This window comes from Macaca mulatta, chromosome 16 (assembly GCF_049350105.2).
Source record: "Macaca mulatta isolate MMU2019108-1 chromosome 16, T2T-MMU8v2.0, whole genome shotgun sequence".
Taxonomy (NCBI): domain Eukaryota; kingdom Metazoa; phylum Chordata; class Mammalia; order Primates; family Cercopithecidae; genus Macaca; species Macaca mulatta.
In genome coordinates this window covers 83,310,173-83,319,835 of record NC_133421.1, presented here as the reverse complement: position 1 = coordinate 83,319,835, position 9,663 = coordinate 83,310,173, and positions in this window count along the sequence as shown.

Sequence of the window (9,663 nt, the reverse complement as noted above, 5' to 3'; positions counted from 1 at the left end):
AACTGGAGATAAGCCAGATGTACCTCATTAAGGGGATGAATAAATCAATTGCGGTGTATTCCTACAGTGGATTGCAATATAACAGTTACAATGGATGAACTAATTTATAATATATATGCATCCACACATATATATGACAACACTGAGTGGAAAACATTAGTTGTACAACATTATGTAGCACAGAATGCCATTTACATATTCTTTAAAAGCACGTAAAACCATACCATATATTGTTTATGGATACGCACGTTTGTTATAAAAATATTAAAAATATGAACTGAAAACACACCAAACTCATGACAGTAGTTACTTAGGGGGAAGGAAAGAGGATGGGTCTAGGGAGGAAAGCACAGAAGACTATGTTTCCTCTAAAGTTATATTCCTTAATGAAAGAGAGAATGATCATCAAAAAAATATGAAAAGGGGCCAGGCACAGTGGCTCAGGTGTGTAATCCCAGCACTTTGGGAGGCCGAGGCGGGCGAATCACCTGAGGTCAGGAGTTCAAGACCAGCCAGACCAACATGGCAAAACTCCATCTATACTAAAAACACAAAAACTATTCGGGCATGGTGGCACATGCCTGTAATCCCAGCTACTCAGGAGGCTGAGGCAGGAGAATAGCTTGAACCTGAGGTGGAGGTTGCAGTGAGCTGAGATCGCGCCATTGCAATCCAGCCTGGTAATAGAGCAAGACGCCATCTCAAAACAAACAAAAAAAAAAAAAAGGGGGAAAGAAAAGATGCTTAACATTTGTTGATCTGGCAGAGTGGATCCACGGTTTCTTGCATTCCTCGTCCCTTTTTTTTTTTTTTTTTTTTTCATTTTAATTATTGTTTTAACTGCTTAGGGCAATTTCCTCAGAGGGGGACCAAGGGTGTGGCTGCCATCTCACTTCATTTGCAACACTGTGCTGGGCTTGACATATGCACCAGTGAACAAAATAGCCGTGAACTTTGCCCTGGTGGAACTTCCCTCACGGGGAACACAAACCAAAATTGTGGTAAGCACAAAAATGAAAAATTAAAGGGTGCAGTGAGAAAGTAAACTTTAGTTACATTTAAATCAGGGCATTGGAAAGGGCATTTCTGAAAGACTGATTTTAAGTTGAAACCTGAGGTTAGCAGGAAGGAGCCAAATTGGAGAAAGGAGGCTTTGCCCCACACCTTGGGGATGACAGAGGAGATGCCCCCAGGCAGGTCGGAGCCTGGCATCGGTGGGAATGGAAAGGAGCCCACAGAGACGGCTGCATGGTGGAGCCTCGGAAGTCAGGTGGGAAGAGCAAGAGATAAAGCCAGAGGTGCCGGCAGGGCAGCCTCCGGCAGGAACTGGCAGCCACAGTAAGGATGTTTGTTTGCCTTAGTCATATGAGAAATGCAGAATCTTTGCCATTTTTTTAAACTTTTTCATTATAAAATTTTTCAAACATGCAAACGTAGAGTAGTCCAGTGAAGCCCTCTGTACTCATTTCAACATGACCAATTTCTTACTGCCCTGACCCACCTGGTGTTATTTTGAAGAAAATCCAATACATCTTTTGTTTGTTGGTTGGTTTGTTTGGTTTTTGAGACAGAGGCTCGCTCTGTTGCCCAGGCTGGAGTGCAGTGATGCAATCTTGGCTCACTGCCACCTCTGCCTCCGGCGTTCAAGTAATTCTCCCTGCCTCAGCCTCCTGAGTAGCTGGGATTACAGGTGCCCGCCACCATGCCCGGCTAATTTTCATATTTTTCAGTAGAGATGGAGTTTCACCATGTTGACCAGGCTGGTCTCGAACTCCTGACCTCAGGTAATCCGCCCACCTTGGCCTCCCAAAAGTGCTGGGATTACAGGCATGAGCCACCTTGCCCGGTCCACATCATTTCTTATATAAATATCATTTAGAGTCCTTCTCTAAATGAGAAGGACTCCCTTTCGGGGGGAGGGGGAATAACCAAAATACAAGATCATACCTTAAAGAATAATAATTTCATAATAACATCAAATATTAAAGAGTTTTAAGCAGGGGAATCCCATTATGTGATTAACTTTTAAAAGACTATTGTAGGCTGGGTGCAGTGGTTCACATCTGCAATCCCAGCACTTTGGGAGGCCGAGGCAGGCAGATCACTTGAGGTCAGGAGTTCAAAACCAGCCTGGCCAACATGGCAAAACTCTGTCTCTACTAAAATTACAAAAATTAGCTGGGTGTAGTGGCATGCACCTGTAATCTCAGCTACTCAGGAGGCTGAGACAAGAGAATCTCTTGAACCAGGGAGGCGGAGGCTGCAGTGAGCCGAGATCATACCACTGCACTCCAACCTGCATAACAGAGTAAGACTGTGTCTGGAAAAAAAAGAAAAAAGACCATTGTTCTGCCCTGCCTAGAATGGACTTGTGGGCTGGAGAAATGGAAGCAGAGAGCTAGGAGGCCCAGGCAGGGATTGATGAGGCTGGATCAGGATAGTGGCAAAATAGAACGTTGGGTCTATTTCACAGGTGGAAGCATAGACTTTATGATGGACAGAATATGGAGGATGAGATAGGGAGATGCCAGGGAGGGCCCTTAGGGCCTGGCTGGAGCATCAGGAAAGTGGAACTGCTGTTACTGAGCTGGAGACTCCTGGGCAAGCAGTGATGGGGATGGGTGGGAGAAGGGCAGAGGGAGCGCTCAGCTTTGAGGATTTCTCTTTGATTCTATGCGCTTGCTCAGATGAGTGATGAAAGAGGTACCTGCCTTCCCCCCAGCCTCTTCTGCCTCTCCTCCTTCCACGCCCTGGACAAGGAGGCCCAGGCTGTAGGCGGGGACACAAAGCAGCCACTCAGTTTTCTGAAAGGGCCACAAACTGTCGTCTGTGGGCAGCCAGGGACTTCAATCCGGTTTGAGGGGTGAGTTTTGCCTTCTAGATACCCACGAGATGCCTCTACACCCTAGCCCCGAGCAGTCACCTCTGAAATGTTCTCACATCATGAGTATGAAAGGAGAAGAATGACTTTTCCAGACACTGAGGCAATTGCGCTGACAAGATGCCCCCAACCTGGGACAAATACCCGAAAGGGCATAGAAGAGGTACGAGACTATTCCAGGGGCACAGCAAGTCCATACAGCACCTTTGGATGAATTGGAAGAAAACATCCCACGTCCCCTTGGGGAAGATGTAGCCCCCAGGCACATGGCTTTGTGGGTTGCCAGTATCTTTGTGAAGATGAAGAAATGATATTCCTTTTCGTGACGAAGAAATGATATTCCTTTTCGTGACGGTGCAGCCCGTTGTCTAGCCGTCCTGGGGCCATGGGAACAGACAAAGCAATCATTCATAATAGCACAGACTCTGTCCTTGCCCTTGGCAGCTTTAATTTGGTTGGTGAGATGGAAAGGGCATTGCAATAATTACATTATTATTATTATTATTATTATTATTATTATTATTATTATTTTAAACAGATTCTCTGTCGCCCAGGATGGAGTGCAGTGGTGTGATCTCAGCTCACTGCAACCTCTGCCTTCTGGGTTCAAGTGATTCTCCTGTCTTAGCCTCCCAAGTAGCTGGGACTACAGGCATGCATTACCACACCCAGCTAATTTTTGTATTTTTTTTAGTAGAGCCAGGGTTTCACCAGGTTGGCCAAGCTGGTCTCAAACTCCTGACCTTAGTGATGCATCTACCTCAGCCTCCCAAAGTACTGGGATTACAGGAGTGAGCCACTGTGTCTGGCCAATAATTACATTATTATATACTTCGTCTTGTCTCTGTGTGTGTGTGTCAAAAGGAGAACATTGAATGGAGTCCGTGGATCAATGTGGAATGCAACCCTTAGGAAAAGTCTCTCTGAAGTGGCCAGATTGGGCTGAGCACTTAGGGAAGGGCAGGAGAGGGAGGTCATCCCAGAGGAGGGCATTCTTATGCTTTCTTCAGTGGGATAAGGCAACACCAAGGTGTCATGAAAGTCAAGGGCAGAGTACGTTTCAGAAGGTCACATTGGCCAGCCGTAGTCAATGCTGCCAAGAGGACCTGAGAATAAAGGCTGAGTTAAGGCCTTTTGAAAAAGTTTTTTTTAGAGCAGGGAGTCAAAAGCCAGGTTTCCAGGGGTGAAGGAAGGGGCTGTGCAAAGAAACAAAAGTAGAGTCTGTTTTGCATGAATTCAAGAAATTTGGCAGGAAAAGCCAATTGAGAAATTGGAAGGGAACTGGAAGAGTCAAAGGGGTCAAGTGAAACTTTTTCAGGTTGGGAAATACCTGCTTCTATTTAAAGATGGTATGAAAAGAGTTGTAGAAAGAAAAAGACTGAACACGCCAGAGGGGATCTGATACAGAGAGGAGAAGGATCCCTTGGGAGTTAGAAGGTTTCTCATCCCTGATTTCTAATCCTGGGAAGATGTGAGAGGTTGAGTTCAGGGACAGACGTGGTAAGAAGTGAGGGCTCTTCTAACAAGTCACCCTCATATTAACCAAATCTAAGGTGACAGTGAATTAAAGCAGCACTTCTTAAAATGACATGTGCATGCACATCATCTAGGGATCTTCTCATAAAACAAATCCTGACTCAGCAGGTCTAGAGTGAAGCCTGAGAGTGCATCTGCAACACGTTCCCAGGCGATGCCCATGCTGTTGGTCTGCATGGACAATATCCAGCTGCTGAGAGTCCTAGAAAGTGGGAACAGAGAATATGGAGGTGAGAAAATGACCAAAAACTCAACAGAAGGAAGTTTCCTTGAGGAGAATGAAGGCTCATGTCCCAACCTAGAGTGAAAGAGCCCACTAAGCAGGATGAATGAAAAAAAGCCAACACAGAAATACAACCTGGTGAAATATCAGAATGAGAAGCATGAGTTCCCTCTAGAGAAAACAAACAGGTTGTCCTCAAAGCTATAAGTATAAAACTGACATCTTGGGTTTCATCAGAAATGCAGGGGCCTCAAATGTCTACTGTATCCTGAGAGAAGATTATTTTGAAGCTAGGATTTTATATACCCAGCCAAACTATCACTCCAACAGAAGGATACTGGTGTAAAGCACAACTTATTGAACAAGAATCTCATGTCTTCTGCTTCTTGGGGCTATTTCTCATATCATCTTTCAATGAATTGACTGGCATAATGGCAATCTGAAATTCAGGAAAAGCAAGGCAGTAAAAGTGATGTAGTCTAGGTATACAGGTCTAATTTTCTGACTATATCTAGAAGTCAACAGTTGAATAATATAGAGGTAAAATGAGGTACCGTCACTTAGGAATGGGGGAGTAGGTCATGCCATTTCACCTTTAAGACAGGGAGGCGAAAGCAAGAGGCAAGGAAAGTATTTTAGTGTAAAGAAATGCACGCCCTTGATGGAACAGGCTTCAAAGGAGGCAGTGAAAAATAGGTTTAGGGAGATTGATTGGCATGAGAGTGAGGTGGGTGGCTATAAGGACTTGGACTAGGATAGCAAGGAGAGAACAGCCTTAGATAAAATGCTTCAGTACAATCAGGGGGAGGGAAACCAGGGTTTCCAGGGAGCCCCTCAACTCTTTGAGTTCGTAGGATTTATGGAGATTTAGTCCCATTTGGGGTATTTAAGAGGAGTAAAAGGAAAGGAAAGGGCCCCAACCTCAGTGTTCTCAACTAAATGTCCTCATTGTTTTTATGTAAGCATTGGCTGGCAGGGCTTAACTGGCTATGGGCAGACCCAGTCCAGGCAGATCTAAGCCAGGAGCTTATACATAAAGGGGTGAGAAACTTAAAGAGGCCATGAGCCCGTGGCAGCAAAGGCAGAGGAAGAGGAGGAGGTGGGGCAGAGCAAAGCAGGAAGGACGACATCCAGAGAAGTCTGCAAAAGCAGAGAGAGGGGACCTGCAGGCTACAGGGCCCTGGGGCTAAGAAAGTGATATCAGCAAGCCAGGGTAATGTTTCTGCACCCAAGGCAGAGCATGTTTGTTCTCTGCCCCACTTCTTTACACTGTATAGATTCTTGCTAAGTATGGTTTTTAGCCAGATAACAGGTGCAGGGAAGCTAAGATAACCTCACATCACTGAGCTGCTGCCCTGATGGCTTCAGGCAAGTGTGGAAGGACTGACAGATACTTTTACCTACAAGACAATGGTGAGAGCAGACCTAGGCAGGTGTATAATCTCAGAATCCAGATCTAAAAAATGTGTGGAATAACTTGTCTTCGTTTGCTGCTAAAGCAAGGGTCAGCAAACTTTTTCTCTAAAGGGCTACGTAGTTAATAGTTAAAACTTGCAGGCCATAAAGTCTCTGTCACAACTACTCAACTCTGCTGTCATAGCACACAAGTAACTGCAAGAATAATCACAGGCAATATACAAATGAATGGACATGGGTGTGTTCCAATAAAACTTTATTTACAAAAACAACTGGTGAGCCAGATTTGACCCATATACGATATCTATCAATCCCTGCTCTAGAGTAAATTCTACTTCCATTATCTCTAGAAATATTGTTCTATTATCTCTAGGAGTACAGTAAGCAGAATTGTTCATAAATCTAAGCAACCATTGAGGAATGATTTTTTAATCTTAATGGCTAATATCATTGAATCCTTATTAGTTGCCAGACTCTCTGTGTCATCCCATTTAATCTTCACAGCATTATAAGGCAGGTGCTTGTATCCATCTCCTCAGAAATGAGGAGGGGTTTTTTTGCTTTGTTTTTTGAGATGGAGTCTCAGTCTGTCACCCATGCTGGAGTGCAATGGCATAATGTCAGCTCATCGCAACTTTGGGCTCCCGGGTTCAAGTGATTCTCCTGCCTCAGCCTCCCGAGTAGCTGGAATTACAGGCACATGCCAGCATGCCCAGCTAATTTTGTATTTTTAGTAGAGACGGAGTTTCATCATGTTGGCCAGGCTGGTCTTGAACTCCTGACCTCAGGTGATCTGCCTACCTCGGCCTCCCGAAGTGCTGGGATTACAGGCGTGTAAGGCAGTATCCTCTGCTAGTACCTGTAAGGCAGGAATTTGAACTCAGATCTCTCTGAGGCTGTGTTCTGGCACTCATTCAATCTTGCATTTTGCCTCCTAAAAAATGCTTCCATCTTATCCTAGTATGGGTAGGCTTTGATCCTAAAATGTAACTGGAATCTTATTTTATATGCACTGGCTTTGAAGGATTCTGTAGTGTAAACTTTTATAAAAAGAAACATCGTTTTCAGAAACCAAGTAAGCAGCCCTAACTCATTCATAGCCTAACTTAGAATGTGTATATTGTGCATAGCTGATGAGAAGTGGCCTCAGGCCTAAAACTCACACTGCCTTTCAACTTATTTGGCTCTGCAAAGCCTTACTTCTTAGAAATTAATTTAATGTATGCGACTGTATATGTTGCTGACATTTGTCAAACACTGGGTTAATTTTTAGGGATTAGTGAGTGTTTGCTGTAAATCCAAATATCAGAAAACACACATTTGAGGTGTAAATAGCTTAATTTGCAAGGTCAACTGAAGTAAAGACACAGTAATGAAACTGAAAGGCTGTTCACACTCCTTGTATATTTTCTCTCATTGTTTTGATTACATTGAACAAATATTATCGCTTGGTCTGATTTTGATTAAATGCACAGAGACAAATAAATAAAAGTTCTTGCCTTCAAGCTGCTTGTATTCTAGCAGGGGAAGGTAGGCAATAAATAAACAAGTAAAATCTATGGTATATCAGATAGTGGTAAGATAGCTAAAGGGAAAAAAGTAAGAAAGGGGAAGTAGGGAGAACGTGTGTATGTGCACACTGCAGTGAGTGCACATGCACGTTGGTGAGTTGGCAGGGCTGACACACAGCAGGGCATGCTGGTGGAGGGAATCAGGCAGCAGCTTCTGTGATTTGTCAGTACCTCTGCTTTTCCAATGTTGACTATTTTGGCCATCATGCATGAGTGGGATTGCCTTTTCAAAGCAATTGACAAGGAGGTCTCACTGGCCGGGTATCTTCTAAACACCAATGCAGCAAAGGTGGGGACATTTGGAGGGAGGGCATTTCAGGCACAGGGATCTCCAAGAGCAACGCCTAGAGGCAGGTGTGGCTACAAACAGGCAAGGAGGTCCGGGAGGCTAGCCAGGAACATGCCCAATCAAAGGCACTCACCCTGTAAGTTGTGATATTTGGCTGTGTAGACTCTGAGAGGCAAATCCACTAGCTTGCTCTTGTACTAAGCAGATTAAATAAATATTGTTCAAGTTAGAGTTTATCACTCTGTGATTTTGAATGGCCCTAAATGATTCTAAATCTTTGTCCAATTCAAAGATCAATGTCCCAGCCACCCAGAGGCAGACTTCTCCATGATGTTTACGTATCTTATAGTAGACACATTAAAGACATTCATGAGTAAAATGGGTGCTGTTTTTGCTTCTGAAACTACCACAAAGTATGCATTCTGACCCCACCAACCTCCTCCTTCCTGAGTCTTCCAGCAGCATGTTTATAGCGCCCTCTCCTGTCTGGCAATTGCGCTGGGCTTCCACCAGACTTGGCTGGGCACACACCCTCACCTCCCCATGGCCCGTGGCTCAGAATGGCTGAAAATGGCCCAGAGAGAGAGGATTCCCATTTCTCATGCACTCATGTCCTTCTCAAGCCTAGCCTACATTTAGCAGTTTTATTGTTTAAAAATACTGTCTCCTGTGGTCTCTTAACGTCTATTCTCTCCGGCTTGCATCTGGTTCCCAATCAGCAAGCTAGTGAGCATTTCTGCACCAGTATTGGTGGTTTGGGGATATTCTCTTCCATTTCTCCATGTCTCTTTTCCTCTTTTCCTGGAGAACTGGCGGGTACAAGCAGGGAGGAGCATGGAAGTTGGAACCTCAATCTGTTTAGGTCTATGCCCAGTCAATCAAATCCCAGGACTTGAAAGCCAGGAGACCCCACAGTGGTTTTGACCTTGGCACAGAGAAACTTAAGATACAGGCTTCCCCTAGCCCAACACAGCCACAGACATGCATTGAGCATTTAGGCCCATTCTCATAAGGGAATGAAAGCAAATTTTAGTGCGTAATTGAGGGTGGGGATGGAGCCTGGATTAGGATTGTGTCTACTCCCAAATTCCAATGTTGAAACCCTAATCCTCAATGTGATTGTATTAGGGGGTGGGACCTTTGGGAGGTGATTAGGTTTAGATGAGGCTTTAAGGACAGGACTGCAAAAAAAAAAAAAAAAAAAAAAAAAAAAAAAAAAAAAGGACAGGGCTGCATGATGAGATTAGTGTCCTTGTAAGAAGAGAAAGAGACACTCTTTCTCTCTTTCATTCTCTACCCCGATTCTCCCTCTCTCCTCCTCTATCTCTCTTGCTCTCTCTCTCTCTCTCTCTCTCTCTCTCTCTCTCTCTCTCTGCCTTGTGCAGACACAGCACACAGCAAGAAGGTGGCTGTCTACAAACCAGGAAGACAGGAGCCTTCACCAAGAACTGAATCAGCCAGCACCTTGATCTTGGTCTTCCCAATCTTCAGAACTGTGAGAAATAAATGCCTGTTGTCAACAAAATTTAGCTCTGTACATCGATAAAGATGGCATCAAATCAGAAACAAAAAATTAAGTGCATAGAGTGTAAATGAAACAAGAAGAGCCACAAGCTGATGACTATTGAAGTGGGCATAGATAAGTAGGGGGGTCTACGCCAACACTGTCCAAAAATATGTCATGCGAACCATATATGTCATTTCAAATTTGCCAGTAGTCACATTTTACAAGGTAAAAAGAAATAGG